Source organism: Clupea harengus, chromosome 6 (assembly GCF_900700415.2).
Source record: "Clupea harengus chromosome 6, Ch_v2.0.2, whole genome shotgun sequence".
NCBI classification, from domain to species: Eukaryota; Metazoa; Chordata; class Actinopteri; order Clupeiformes; family Clupeidae; genus Clupea; species Clupea harengus.
This window is the reverse complement of record NC_045157.1, coordinates 26,217,629-26,232,313: the sequence shown is the minus strand read 5'-3', so window position 1 is coordinate 26,232,313 and position 14,685 is coordinate 26,217,629. Positions and strand designations below refer to the sequence as shown.

The window sequence follows — 14,685 nt, the reverse complement described above, 5'->3', positions numbered from 1 at the left end:
TATCTGCTTATCACTGCTATGCTCTCGCAGACCAACCTCAGACATAAATCCTGAAAATACCATAAGTGTCCAGAGTGGATTGCTATTGATCTCATTTACAATCAATCAGTGGCTTGGAGTGGGGATGAAAACAATAAATAGAAAAAAAAATGAAAAGCACCAAGGATAATGGAGACCTGGTAACACAGCAGTGGTGCAGCAGAAAATTGTGTGTGAGAGTGAGCAAGCCACCATTTTGCCCAGGACAGCTCGTCTTGGTCCCCATGGAATGTATACATCCATAGGGGCTTGTCACACAGTGGCTGACTATGGATTTTAACAGCACTCCATAATAAATAAATAAAAATGAATTATTATTAAAACAATAAACATAGCGCACTCAATCGGTTCCGTGTTTCCATCAGAAATGTTTTTTTTTTTCATGTTCCAGTCCTCTGTTCATCAGAGCTGATTCAGTAGAATAACTCTTTACAGTTTAAAACATTAATATGTGTGTACTCTCATATATACTGCATGTGAGCATTAATATGTGTGTACTCACATGTATATGGGAGCATTTTTGCATTTGTTTTGTTTGGATTGTGTGTGTGTGGGTGTGCTGGTGCAGAAGAGGTGGCCAAACTGAGGCCATGCTCTTGTGATCAATCACAGGGAGGGCTAATTGATCGGCAGCTCTGGGTGGCTGTGTGGAGGAGAGCAGAGGAGAGAGCCTGGCCTGGTCATCTGCATGGGAAGCGTCCTGAGGAAGGCAGCTCAGTACAGGGACCTCTGCAGCCTAAAGCCCCCCAACCTGTCGGCCTACCAGGTAGGAGCTTTGTCTCTCTCTTTCTCTGCTCTGGCTTTCAAAGCTCCCTTAGAGATGGGAGGTCTTGATGCTGTAAGATAATACAGTCTTTCCTAGGATGACATATGTTTTTATATATGTGTGTGTGTATATACAACCACTCTCTCGTACGTGTATTCAGCCGGAGGAGCCTTTGCCAATGATGCACAGAACACTGGCTCAGCGGCATGACTTGGCTGTTTGAATTCATGTGTTGTAATCAAATAATCATGTAGCTAACATATGGTGATGCCGTGAGAGAGAGAGAGGTGGGGAGAGAATGTGTCAGAGAGGACGAAGGAGGGAGGGAGGGAGGGAGGGAGGGAGGGGAGAGGAAAATAGAGGAGAGGCAGGCTCAGTCTCTGCAGATCAATGAAGGCCCTGCTGTCTGTGCTCAGAGGCAGACTCACTGCAGCACACAGTGCAGCGCTGGGCTCCAGTCAATGCCATGGTCGATGCCGCTCACTATTGTGAGCCCTGAATGAGAGAGATTGTGTGGAATCATTACGAAGTCATACACTGGTAAATATGCAGTTGGCATCGGCTCTATGCCCAACTGAAGAAATATAGCACTATGCAAAATGGTAGCGGCATTTAAAAATGCACTGCATAGACACTTCTGAATAATGAAACATATTTTTTGTAGTCCGTGTTGCAGTGTGTTTGCTGGTGATAAATAGGAGGCAATTGATCTAATTTTGTCTTCATTAAGTATAGAAGGGATGTTACGGAAATTGAATTTAAGTGATATTTATAGCTCTAATTCTGGATGTAAAATTAAATAAATCTTTAAAGCAGCTTAATGAGAGAGATTTCTGGCAATCCACCCCACATCCAGCCAGAGGAAGAGCACCAGCACCTTATGATAAAGTTGCATGATAACTGATAACGCATCATATATTTAGACCTATAGCAGTAGCATTTTGTTTCATTCAAATATTAAATGCGATTGAATTAGTAAAATTCTGTTCAGCGTTTCAGTGTTTTTTATTTTTTGTATTTTCATTAATTCAATTCAAATGAAATCTGTACAAGCAGACATTACAATAGAAGTAGAGCATATAAGTTACCATGCAGGGGTGTGATGGCCTGGGTGACTGGGCACATATACGGGGCATTATGTTGTTGTATATGATTTATGATTGATTTCAGTGGTTTTGTAAAAAGAGATCCTACACACACCGGATCTGGATCATAAACACACTCGCCAGGTGCTGAGGGTCAGGAGAAGTTAAATACACACAGAAATGACTTTAACAATCACAATTCAAGGAAATATTAGTTTTATTCCTTTTTTTGTTGTTGTCATTGTTGCTCTAGAGTTTATTCCAAGGTGGGAAAACATTATCAATCAATCCAATCATTTTGGAGCCCCATAACCTTTTAATTTGGATGCTCACATTGAAGATATTATTTTATATACAAAATACAATATTGTGGTGATTGTAAAAAATAAACTATACATGTAGAATATAAAATCATTTAATGCAAAACAAACACAGTACTGTTTTGTACCACTTAGAATGTTTTTAAAACGTTTAATATTGAGGTATTGAGTGTGTGGCTATAATGGTCTCCTACTGTAAGTGTAGTAAACCCGTGGGTTTTCAATAGTGGCTTTCTGGACAGATGGTGATCTGACATAGCCTCTAAGCCAGTTAGTTTCTGCTGTATTGGTGTCCATCTGAATTTCCATCACTCCATTTCCGTAACCTTTTTTTTCTGTGTGCCAATGCAGTGTGACAATGCAAAATCTTCTGAAGGATGGAATATTGATATTTTTCAGTTTGGGAATTAATAATTTGTCTCTGCTTCTACATAGTGAATATACATTGAATTTAACAAATATCGTATCACAAATTTAACTTTTTAAATGTAATTCAATTTTGTTTGTAGATTCATTATATGTGTAGGCTTTTGTGTATGTAAAAAAAACTGTTCAATTTGATCTTCAAGAATATATTGCTAGATATAATAAATGCTTCAGAATTTGTTTTATTCGGTTTAAAGTAAATATAAAAGATAAAGTTCAAGGTTAAGTTTATAGCTTTGACACTGATGTTTTGATAACTTATAAAGCTATTATGACATCAGTTAAGATTCATTAATAGGGGAACTGATCTGAATAATTTCATTTGCCTATTAATGTATTGTTGTATGTGTGTGGGAGTGGACTTATTAAGGAAATTATCTGCAACTTTGGGCTTTAGGGCTTGTCCCCTCTTTACGGCTTACCCTTTTTTGGGGGGCGGATTGTATTGGAATAAATCAGGGAGACAATAAAAGAATGCTTTGATTTCATGGGTCTATGCAGCCTGCATGTGTCTCATTGTATGTGCACGTGTCGGGGTGGGGAGTCATGACAGGGCCTCTCTCCTCTGACCAGCATGACAAATGCACTTGTCACTGCACACACTCTCATTGTACAAAGTTTTGGAGCTTTAAAAAAACACTTTGTGACTTTAAAAAAGTGTGGGTGCTTTACTGTATAATGATAGCTGAAGTGGCTATTTGGTTGATGGAGGCAAGAAAAGAACTTTGGACTTGGGCTTTTGTTGCAGCCCTAAGTTTTCTGTCAAATACGCCCAATTGTGTTCCAGGATGCCATTTGAATAGAGTATTGTGAGTTCCTGCAGTCCTCTCAACAAGAGCTCTTGCTGTAAATACGGCAATTTGACTCCAGCTGGTTGAAAGTAGCTTTGACAGCAGCTAAATAGCATTGCACCACAAAGAGGAATCAATACAGGGTTCTTGTTCATGGCAGGCTGTTCCTCTGTGTCCCTCGGATTTATACACAAAAACACCTGGTTTATCTTTACGAGAAGTCTTGAGACGGTATTATTGTTATACAGCGTGCATTTGTTTAGTGCTTTCATAGATAGATTTATATCTCATTGTTCAGTCAACGATTCTTCATTTTTGCAGTAGGAGACAAATGTGCTCATTTGGAATCATTATGAGAAGCTGATGAGTTCATCCTTAATTTGGTGGGGAAAACGACCATGACTAGACCTGGGTGTGCCATTGCTGACATCACCTTTTGGATCTTGTACATTTATGGACTTCAAAGGATTTTTCAACATCAAATTAAAACGAACATTTTCTTTCATGCATCCTTTGTGGTTACTTCAGACAATAGCTCAAAGAAATACTATATGAAGAACATTTTCCTCAGGTTCAGGTTTATGCTGAATTAAAGAATTGATTTTTTTTTATACTTATAATATATAAAGCAGGAAAGAGAAGGTTTTGGGGCCAAGAGCGAACAAAGAACCAATCACCATCATTCTTTTTTATTTTATGGCATGAGAGAGTAAAAATCATGGCATTCTGCTTTTGTTGATGGGGGGAGATCAGTGGAACAATAATACTATGGTTGCAAGTTATTAAACGAATAAAGAGACAGAGAGTGGGAAAAATATTGATTTCTTTCTCCTGAGAATCCCAAAGGCTTTGGACTGGCTATCAGGCAAGGGGCCGGTCCACACTGAGGGGGTTTAAAGTGAAAGGATAATGACCACAGCAGTTAAATTGTCACTTAAACTATATTTTTGTTTCAGGCCATCACACACTGACCAGTGATAAAGCAGAAAGAGTTCAGTCTATACCTTATATAATTTGTTTCTCTCCATTTTACACCTTTTTTTACTATCTTTGATTGATCCGATAGAGATAGGTACACTGTATATCATATGGAATGAAATGAAAAGACACATAAGGAATACTACAGGAAATCTGAATGAGATGTTAAGAAAAGATTGAATTGAAATTGAAAGACAATTTTTCTAAATGTATGAAATGCCTTTGAGCGTGTACTCACACAACAACTGACCATCAGATAAGAAATAAAAGCTAGATAGAAGAAATGTACAACCCAGAACCCGTTGACTTAGAAGGAAGCAGTTGGTTGTTCTAAGCCGTGCCCTCCCTCCTCTGAGTGAGAGATAAAGATGCAGCCATTTAGAGTACATTAATCTTCGTCTTCGTCAATTAGATGGGCCACTAATCACTTTCATTAATTGGTGAACATCTTAGTCCACATTTCCCTGAGCAAATTATTTTAGCTGTACTGCAACTCACACGATTCTTAATGTGCTGCGTGTGCATGGATCCAAATATCTTAATTAGACGTTTTAATTAAATTAATTCCCCTTTAAAATGTAGTTCATTACTATATCCCCAAGGAGTTAATCTACAGTATAGTGTAATGAAGAGCAAGGCATTTCCCATAACTTATTTGGACACAGAAGATTATTATACCAGTAAACCATTGCCTTGACTAGTATTTAGATTTGATCCCTTTAAATTAGGAAACACTGAAGGTATAATCCCTACAAAATTAAGATTTAGCCCATTTGAAAGAGAGACTTTTATATATCAGAAAGTAATTGTCAGAAAAAAGAGTTGCTAATTGGATGTGCTGCGTGTTAGAATTTCCAAAGTGCAGTATTTCTGATAAAATAATTAAATAAGCTTTTTGCTTAGTTACACACTAAGTTAATATGTTTGTTATGTGTGAAATAGTGGGCATGAATTGTTTATGTATATTCCATCGTGTGTGTGTGTGTGTGTGTGTGTGTGTGTGTGTGTGTGTGTGTGTGTGTGTGTGTGAGTTAATTTGTATTCTTACTTTGTGTGCTTATGTTACATTCTGAATCACATTCAAGATTTCATCTTAACTTGTTCAAGGTCATTGAACGTGCAATATATACATATCCATAATTGAGGTTTGAAGCTTGAAGCTGTCACGTCTTGTTGTTTGGGTGCCAGGCCAGTGCAGTGATTGGTCATGTGTGCATAGACTGTTGTGCAGAGCAAGATGACTTTGCTGGATATTCCTGATCTAGTATGTCTTTGAAGACAGGGTGCCAGCTTCATTCATCTTGATATTAGCAGAGCACCAAAAGAAGGGGGGGGGCTCTGTCCATCTGCTCCCCTATAGATGGCCCTGAAGCAGGGATGGGGTCGACTGCCCTAACGGACAAAGGTCACTGTGACCCCCTGACCTCATGACCGCTCTTTGCGATGCTCCAAATGCTGCCGAGGGTGGACATCTGGGCCCAGCCTGCCACACTTGGACTGTTGGTAATGGCCATCACGGTTGCTAGCACGTAAAAATGATCAATGTGCTAATCTCTTCAGGACTGCTGATATGGGTGGGTTCAGCAGGGCTGAGGGGTTTACTGGTCTTGCGTTAGAGGTGTTTGTTTTGAAATAATAATGTTGAGAATGTTTCAACAGTAAAGTGGAGATTTTAGAAGTCATATTGCACCTCTGATTTACTTTACCCATATTAAAATAATAAAGATATGAAAATGATGAGAGATGAACTGCAGATTTTGTCCTTTCTCTGCTATATTGTTAGGAATGAACTCTGAGTTTATGCAAAGGACAGTCAGGTTCTGAGTGCGTTGTGCATCAGGCTCCTGCTCCTCACCCATGCTACTGATTCATAAACAGGCCTCATGTTCCTAAAGCCACCCCCATACCTTGACAAAAGGGGAAATTCCTCCATGGATTAAATTTCCATTCTGGGATATTTGTTGGTGCAGAAAATCTGTTTTGAAACATTTCTTAATGACAACCTTTAACATTAATCATCTGGATTCCAAACATACAGTAGGCTTAATTTATGCATGATTATTACGACACCATATATAACACATTTCAAACAGTGCTCTGAAAACATTGACTTCTAGGCTGCCCAAGTGTCATTCTTTGCGTTGTACTGCACAGCATTATGACCCTTTGTCCCGCATCCCGCATATTGAGATAAGGTGCCACATTTTCATTGGTCATCCGTTTTTTTATTGTCAGAAAGAAGGACAAATGGCTGCCCGCCCGGCACATGAGCTACTTCTGCCAGTGTGGCACACTTTCTACTCTATTCAATAGCGCTACGTCAAAAGCAGCAACCTGGCTCATACAAATTCAACATAGCCAAGCTTTTCTAAAAGCCTGGCTTTCATCCAATGGATGAGCAGTGAAGGTGGTCATCAAGAGGCTGTGACAGCCGTCAATCAAACTGTGCAGATGTGGGGTCGGTGAACTCCTCTGCTACGTCACAAAAAACTAATTAACACAAACTTTGCAGATAAGGTAAAGGCCACCAGGCGACATCATGGCTCATCATATCTTTCATATAGCAAAAGCTGTAGCCTGTATCTTGTATGTCCTAACTGGTGTGCTGTGGATTCAACTAGAGGACAAAGTATAGGGGTTTACAAACCGAAAGGCAGAATACAAATGTTTCTTCTGCAGTTAGATAGACATCATATCAAAGCTTTAGATTTACTCTCAGCATTGGTCCCACACAAACGTACTACTTGTCCCACATTTGATCTGTTTGCATCACTGAAATACAAACTCATGAACACCGGATCTTTTGTTATTATTTCAAAATGATCAAACAATCAACACAAAAAAATTTATTTCAATTTTTTAATTGGGCATTTATTGAACAATCAAGCCATTTGAGCTGCTCAGTAATAATCTTGTGAATGCGGCTAAGCACAATTGCCAGACACATCACGCAGATACCCAAGTGTTTACATTTCATTTGCTCATACGGCTCTTGTTCTGACCTTCTGCAGCTTCTGAATTTTTACATTAACACTTTATATATGTAGAAAATGACTTCAACTGGATGATAATTGTGACAAACCTTGTGTAATTATGACTGTTACACATTCCCTTTACCAAATACATTTTTTAGTAATATTTTTTTGACATGATTGTCATTGTCATATCTCAGCAGTGAAGTGAATATTGACCCAAAGTTAATTATTCTCTTAATGGGACAGCCCGGCCCAGGGCAATGAACCCTGTATGTGTAATTATTTAGTCTTCAGTCTGCATACTGCTTCAGCACACTTTATAGGTATAGGAGTCACTGTGTGCAGCACCTGTTGTCAGACCTTCTCTTGGATGTGGCAACATATTTAAATGTTCTAGCCCGAGCTTGCACATTTAAACTTGTCTGCCATAGGATGTCCGCACGCGGTTAGAGCAGACCTCCTCAGGTGCTCCCCGGCACGCTGGAGCTTATTAGTCACGCTCTGCAGAGCCCTAGGAGAGAGGCTTGGCTCATAGCCAGGGGCAGCCTCCAAGCACCTGGTTTTATCTGTCATAATGAACCTCCATATTGAATAATGACAAGACAGAAGCACCTTTTCAATCCGCCGTGTCAATTAGGCAACCGGGAGGCTCAAGGGGCCATCCGCTTTGTTGCCACCCACACCTTGTTGAGTGGGAGGATGAGGAGAACACTCTGGGCTTCCTCTGCAGGGCCATTGGAAAATGTCATGGTGACTTCATCTCAAGCAAAGTGGCCTGATATTAAGTGTCAACACTATTCCATTCTAGACGGTAGTAATGTGAATGGAGGACGCACGTACAGTGCTCCACGTCTCGTTGGTGCCTCTGTTTGTGAAAAACAAGTCATGATAAAAAAATGTCTAACCTTGAAAAAGTGCCTGAGTGGTTGGTGTTTGTGTTGAATGCATCTCCATGGAAAAAGCTTAGCTTGTTTACTGCGCTCACACATCTGAAGGGGACACTCTTGTATCTCCCAGAGACTGAGGTGAGGTCATCTTACCTACAGCTTTTTTGGGTCGGACTGTTTTCACCTTCCTCAAAGTCCATGACCCTTGACCCAGACTCCGAGACAACCAGCTTTTTAGACGACGGAGACAGATTCATGTAAGGGTATAGCCGCCCCAGTTATCCAAGGACGGAGTGAGATGAAAAGGATCAAACCACGGAGAGAGAGAAAAGTAAAAGCACTAATGGAGCCCTTCAGATGAGACACATGTGTGAAGCACAAGAGCTTGTTGAAATTACTTAAAAGGCAGTGCCTTGTTAAAAAATGCGTTCATATGCGGCGGCTTCTTGTTAATGGACATGCTCCACTCTCTCACACCTCTTTGAAGCTGCCAAAGAGTAGAAGTACTTTCTTAATCCGTCCATGACTGAACGTTTGGTATGTGCGAGCTACCGATGCACTTTCCTGGACCAATATGCATTTCAAATGTCTGAAATATGTATTTTTTGATTTCATCAGGATCAGTAAAGCTCTAGTATGTAAGGTTTGCAGAACAAACAGGGGCTATTGTAGGAGCTCCTTCTTTATTGTGACCTCTCTTCTTTTAAAAAGAAAATGCTGCACATTGAAGTCTGAATGGAATATTGGCCACACCATCTGCAGAAAAAGTCCCCAATCTTAAAAACCTGTTTTTGATAATATTTCAAAACGTTCAAAACATTGCCAACTCAGATAATTGCACGACACATTTGCAGTGCCCACACTTCTCTGTTAAAACAAACCTGATGCACAAAGTGTGGCCATGATTATTTTTGAACACCATTGGCACCACACCACTCCCCTTAATATTTGTATGAAAATCTCATAATTGTGTGGATACAGTATGAACGAGGACCGAGCCATTGGGTCTGCCATACACACACACGAAATGAGCTTCTAACCAGCCTGAGCCAATGACATGATGAGCCTCAAGCAGGTTAAGTGAAATATTTTGCATGTCTCTTTTCTAACAGGCAAAAACAAGTTTTGTTTTGGTTGTTATTGTTATTGTTTTGAGTTTTGTGCCCAGCCCTCTATTCTGAGTATCAGCCCTCAGTGAGCCCTCAGTGCGTCTGTGCAGCATATCTCAAAGCCCAAGATCTTGAGTTGGAATGTCTAATGGTTATCAATAAAGGCTGCCATCCATTTCATGTTGTACATTTTGCTTTCCAGCGTTATTCCTCAATCAGACTGTAATGCAACATCACCTAATGGGCAGGATGAAGTTGTGAGGGGAGACTAAAATGATTGAATACACTCCTCCGGGCTGTTTTAACACAGGATCCTTTAATGCAGGCCAAATGAGATTTAGGGTGTATTTTTAACTGAAATTAAATTGCACAGGCGCCACCTCAGTCTACCTCAGACGGTTGGCCAGGATACTGATCCCCCTCCGCCGGGCTGCAGAGAGAGGCCGAAGGAATTCAAGCAGCTCTTCATTGTGAGAGGGAGAAAGAGAGGAGAGAAGGGGGGAGTCACTGTCACAACATATACACAATTCATTGTTTTCCTTTAGATTAAATTGATCATTTTTAAATGATTATTCATGTAAAACACATTAGACATTTTGTGGTCAAGGTCTCCGTGCATCTGTACCATTTTTGTGTTGGCAAAAGCTTAAGAGTGATGTCTGCTCCAGAAACTATTAATTGGTTGTTTGTGCTCAAAGTCATGATTTTGAAATGTAAAGGAAGGTGAGAAGAAAGATATTTTTTTTTCTCTTTCTTGTTAGGTGGAAAGCGCAGCATGCATATTTAATGTGGTTCAGCAGAAGGGTAAATCATTATGGAGAAGATGTCTTTCATGTCAGTGGGTTTTGATTTGACCAGTCCCAGTAGACCGGTCCACCCAAAGAGCCTTGTTCACCTAGTCAGGCCGCCTTTGAACATTAAAGGGTTCAGCCCTATCAATTATGCATTCTGGTCAAAATGCATTGAAATACATGAGTGCATCAAGTACAAATATACCTGAAATTAGGAGATAATGTGCAAAAATGTTAGTCTCTTGGGTAGAGTACTATTACTGGCATCATCAGTCACTGAAACCATGACAAATACTATTAACATACACTTTCCCTCCTTGAAAATCTGAATTGTGTATGTCGTGTCATCTTCCTTCCTTGATGTTTAAATACAGGAGTGAAGAATCAAGGATCCTACGTGAACCACTGGTGAAGTTTGTTCTGCTCTCCCTAGCTTATGTGTGCTGTGGTATTGGCATCTCTTTGTTGTGCAAGCTGATTAGGCTCATTCCACACAAGCGCACACACACACACACACACACACACACACACACACACACACACACACACACACACACACACACTGCTCTCTCTGGCCTTATTCTTGTCCCACTCACTCTTCCGCTCAAGGGACCTTTCTGTGGCAGCACGGCACACGCCAGCTCACTAATTAGGCCCTTCCAGGCGGGAGCAGCAGCAGTGTGTGTCTGTCCACACAAGGGGGTGGTCTGGAGCCACGGCTCTGCGCAGACCCGTGTCACCCCTCTCCCCTCTCCCCTCTCCCCTCTCCCCCCACCCACACCCAGCCCAACACTCCAAGGCAGCTCAGGTCAGAGCCAGGTCTGCTCTGCAATCAACTGCTGTCTTGGAAAGCCTTGTAGTTTACAGTAGTTTACTTAAACTAAGGTCAGCATCTATTGCCCTCACACACACACACACACACACACACACACACAGCAACTGCACACCCCTCCCACCTTAGGGGCAGATGCTGAGTTGCTTTCTGAGAAAGTGACGCATTCTCTTGCCTCTTCACTGCTTTGATCTGTTTTGTCAAGAAGGACTGACGTGAATTTATATATATATTTATATATATATATATTTCTTTTTTCCTTCTTTTTTTTCCTCTTTCTTTTCTTTAATAATCCAGAAGTGAAAAGGGATTAACCAAACTTCCGTTGAGGCTTTTGTGAGGGCATATGCTCTCTTATTGTCCCCCCTCGTGCTGGATGGGCTAGTGGCTAATGAACGGAGATTAAGACACAGCGATTTAGCGCCCAGGCGGACGCCAGCCATTATGGCCCATTGTGCGGAAGCAGCACGAGCCGAGGGCCGTGGCCCCCAAAGAAAAGATTAACTGCTTGTCTATGTTAAAGCCAGGGCCCCTCCCCATTCAACAGTTGCTATTGACTCTGACATGATTTACAGAAGTGCAGCTGCCAATAACTTCCATTGTGTCCAGCCAAGGATTAGAGGCCTCACAGCGGTGGCTTGACCCACGACCACTTTGTAACATTGTTTATGAAATGGGCCCAAGGAACGTCCAGGCTCTGTTTATTATGTTGGGGAAGATGTGGAGAGGTGACAGCTCACCATGGATACCATGGTCTAGGTCACGACTGCCAAAGTTATGTTCTTGTGTGAATCCTAGTAAGAATGTTTACACTGTATTTTCAGTAAGTTATTGTCACAGAAAAGCACGTCCTTTCAATTTAATAACCTAGGTGTGTGTGTCAGGTTTTTTCTGCATTAGTGGGTCAAGTGTATATATACCCAGTTGTGTCGTGAGAGAGAGTGAGAGAAAGGACCTCCAGTCACCGCGGCTCCACAGTGGAAAGGTCAAATAGAAACCAGGTGCATGCTGAGGCGAGGCTTTCAGAGTGACAGAGCGTACAAGGAAGTGTTGTGTCCTAACTGTGCTTTTATATGAGCCACCCCCAGCAGCACAGCCTTCCCTGAGGCAGTGTTTGTCCACAACTTCACTCACTACACGCTTTCACCTGTATGTACACAACCATACACGTCCGTTACACTTTACCATTAGACACTGAAAGGGTTTGTTTGAATATGGCTCATGCATAGAATTGTAGCAATAAACAACAAATAGATTTCTAGGACCATCCCTAAAGGATCACCTGGGAAAAATTCCTCTTTGTCACCTCTGAACATGCTTGGTGCATCCAAGGTCCCCCCCCCCCCCACCCCACCCCCAAGTATATTAATCCATTATACTCCCCACCCATCATGGAATTAGGTCTGGGCTATCAGGAGATAGCTGCTTCGCTCTTTCTAAAAGGGGCAACATGCAGGTCAAGCATTTAGTAATAAGCTGCAGCCGTCCTAGTGACATGTTACCAAGGTCTCACTGTCCATTTTGGTGCTGGGACTTGTAGCCATAAACCAATGACAGTCAAGCTGAATGAAATATGTCCTCGCCCTGGACAGAGGTTCCATCTGGCCATTCTTCTCTCAGGCCACCACAGCAGCATCATTACTCTTTGGAGTTTTTTTAAACCATGATTTAATGAGGACAGCTTAGGGTAATGTTAAGTCACCTCTTCCATAAATATTCAGACGATTGAATGATACATAACTATTCTTTGCTATATGTTTAAAAAAAATCTAATGTATAGATATTAAAATGAAAGGCTGTTGAATTAAACATATTAAAGGTACTCTTTCAACTGTCGCGTTCATCGAACAACTGAGAGGGTGGAGGCATCTGCCCAGCATATATTTGAAGTGTACATATCATGTGTCTTGGCTGTGTGAATAGGACAGTATAGGAACATAGTATTTTCTACTTCATATCATAACCAGGGTATGCTGGCATACTAGCTACAGTAGGGTAGACTCTCTCAATAGTCTGAATTCAGAGGACAGGGGAAATTTCTTAGCACAGCCTTTACTATCATTTAGGTGGGTCTGAGATTGCTGATGCACCGTATGTTTCTGGCTGGGGGATGATGGATGGTATTTGCTGATGCCCAGCCTTAAGTGATTGGGGAAGATTGAAGACACACAATTCACTTAAGCTAGCTCACCACTGCATCAAGCAATCAGTGCAATGGGCAAGCGTATGCACTTTGAGTCAAACTGCTCGTGTCCCCTCGTGGGCACCAACGGCAGCAGACGGTACACAGGCACAGACACGTATCAGATGACATCACTGGAGATTCACCCATTTGTGTGGAAATCTCTCAGATCTGTCATTTTTTGAAGCATGATTTAAAGATACAGTCTGGGATATGGTTTCAGTTTCACTAAAGGTTGTTGACAAAATGACACCCCTCCCTCCCATGCTCGAGAAGCACCATGTTGATTGGCTTGGATTGTTTATGGCCCGGTCCGAGCCACTATGTATGTTTTCCGTGTACAGAGCCAGGGCTGTGTTCGAACACTAGAGGGTTTTTTGGCACAGATACTGCACCGACAGCTAAAGGGACCATGAAGAGCATTTGCTGAATTTGACAAAAAGCAGTCCTTCCAGGATCCTGCTAGGGTTTGTTGTGATTGTTGCTGCCAAAAGTGACTGAATTTGCTGCGTGAATTCTCAAAAAATGTGGTGATTTTGAGGTTGTTTTTTTTTCACCTTTAATTTCTAGGTTGCAGTTGGGATAACACAAATGTCTGTGGTTGAAGGGTTTTAATAAGTGTGTGTGTTTACATCACCCTTGTTACAGCATAACTAACTCTCTACTTTTAAGCACAACGGAATTTACTGAGTAATAACTAGGGTTAAGGTTACACATGTTTGTAAGTTTCATCTTACTGTAAATAGCCAGCTGTTTCTTTATTTTAATTAGCCAGCTGTTTTTTTATTTTTATTTAGGCAGCTGGTAGATAACCACTTAACATTGCAAATAGCCTACTGTACTAGCTAGCTAGTCAGCTAGCTAACGTAAGCCTGTGCAGTAACGTTAGTAGGCTATTGTTATAAGGACCACATGTTGATGTTTTGATGTCTTATCATGTCTGTCTTATTTTAGAAGCTAAGCCATTCACTCCCTTGCCTGTATAATATCTCCCTTGCCTGTATAATATTTTACTATTTTCTTCTTGATTGTGAGTGCCAGGTTTGTGAGGTGACATTTTGATGGCCATTTTGCAATATAAAAGGAAGACATGTTTAGGTTACATTGTAATATGAAGATAACTGAATTGACGACAAGCATCATCTATTCAAAACAAATAATGCAAACATTTTTTGAAAAAATAAATATGTCTACATTTTCCACCAATCAATGGCCAATATAAGGAGTAGGGATCACTCTCTCTCCTGCCCCAACCCCCCCCTGGGCTAGGCCAGGGACAACCTCCATGGTCAACCCCCCCCCCCCCCCCTTCTGTGAAACTGGTCCCCTCCACTGGGTTCTGCTGGGCTGCGTCCAGCCAGCTCAGGGCTAAATGAATGCATGGCTGAAAGAGGAGAACCTGCGAGCCTGTGAAGAGGGGTGACATCAAGCCACTGCTAATCTAATTGCAGGCTTTACCCATCTAATGCAGGCCTCTCTCCGCCAACGGCACGGGGAGAGTGGA

General features: G+C 41.4%; 1 long non-coding RNA gene across 1 annotated transcript in view; it reads left to right on the top strand.

Moving 5' to 3' along the window:
• Positions 1 to 589: 589 nt before the first annotated feature.
• LOC116220820 overlaps positions 590 to 14,685 on the top strand; it is an 88,195-nt gene continuing 74,099 nt past the window's right edge. Inside the window, exon 1 of the long non-coding RNA XR_004163898.2 lies at positions 590 to 805. This is a non-coding gene — a long non-coding RNA (uncharacterized LOC116220820). The remainder of the gene's footprint in view (positions 806 to 14,685) is intronic.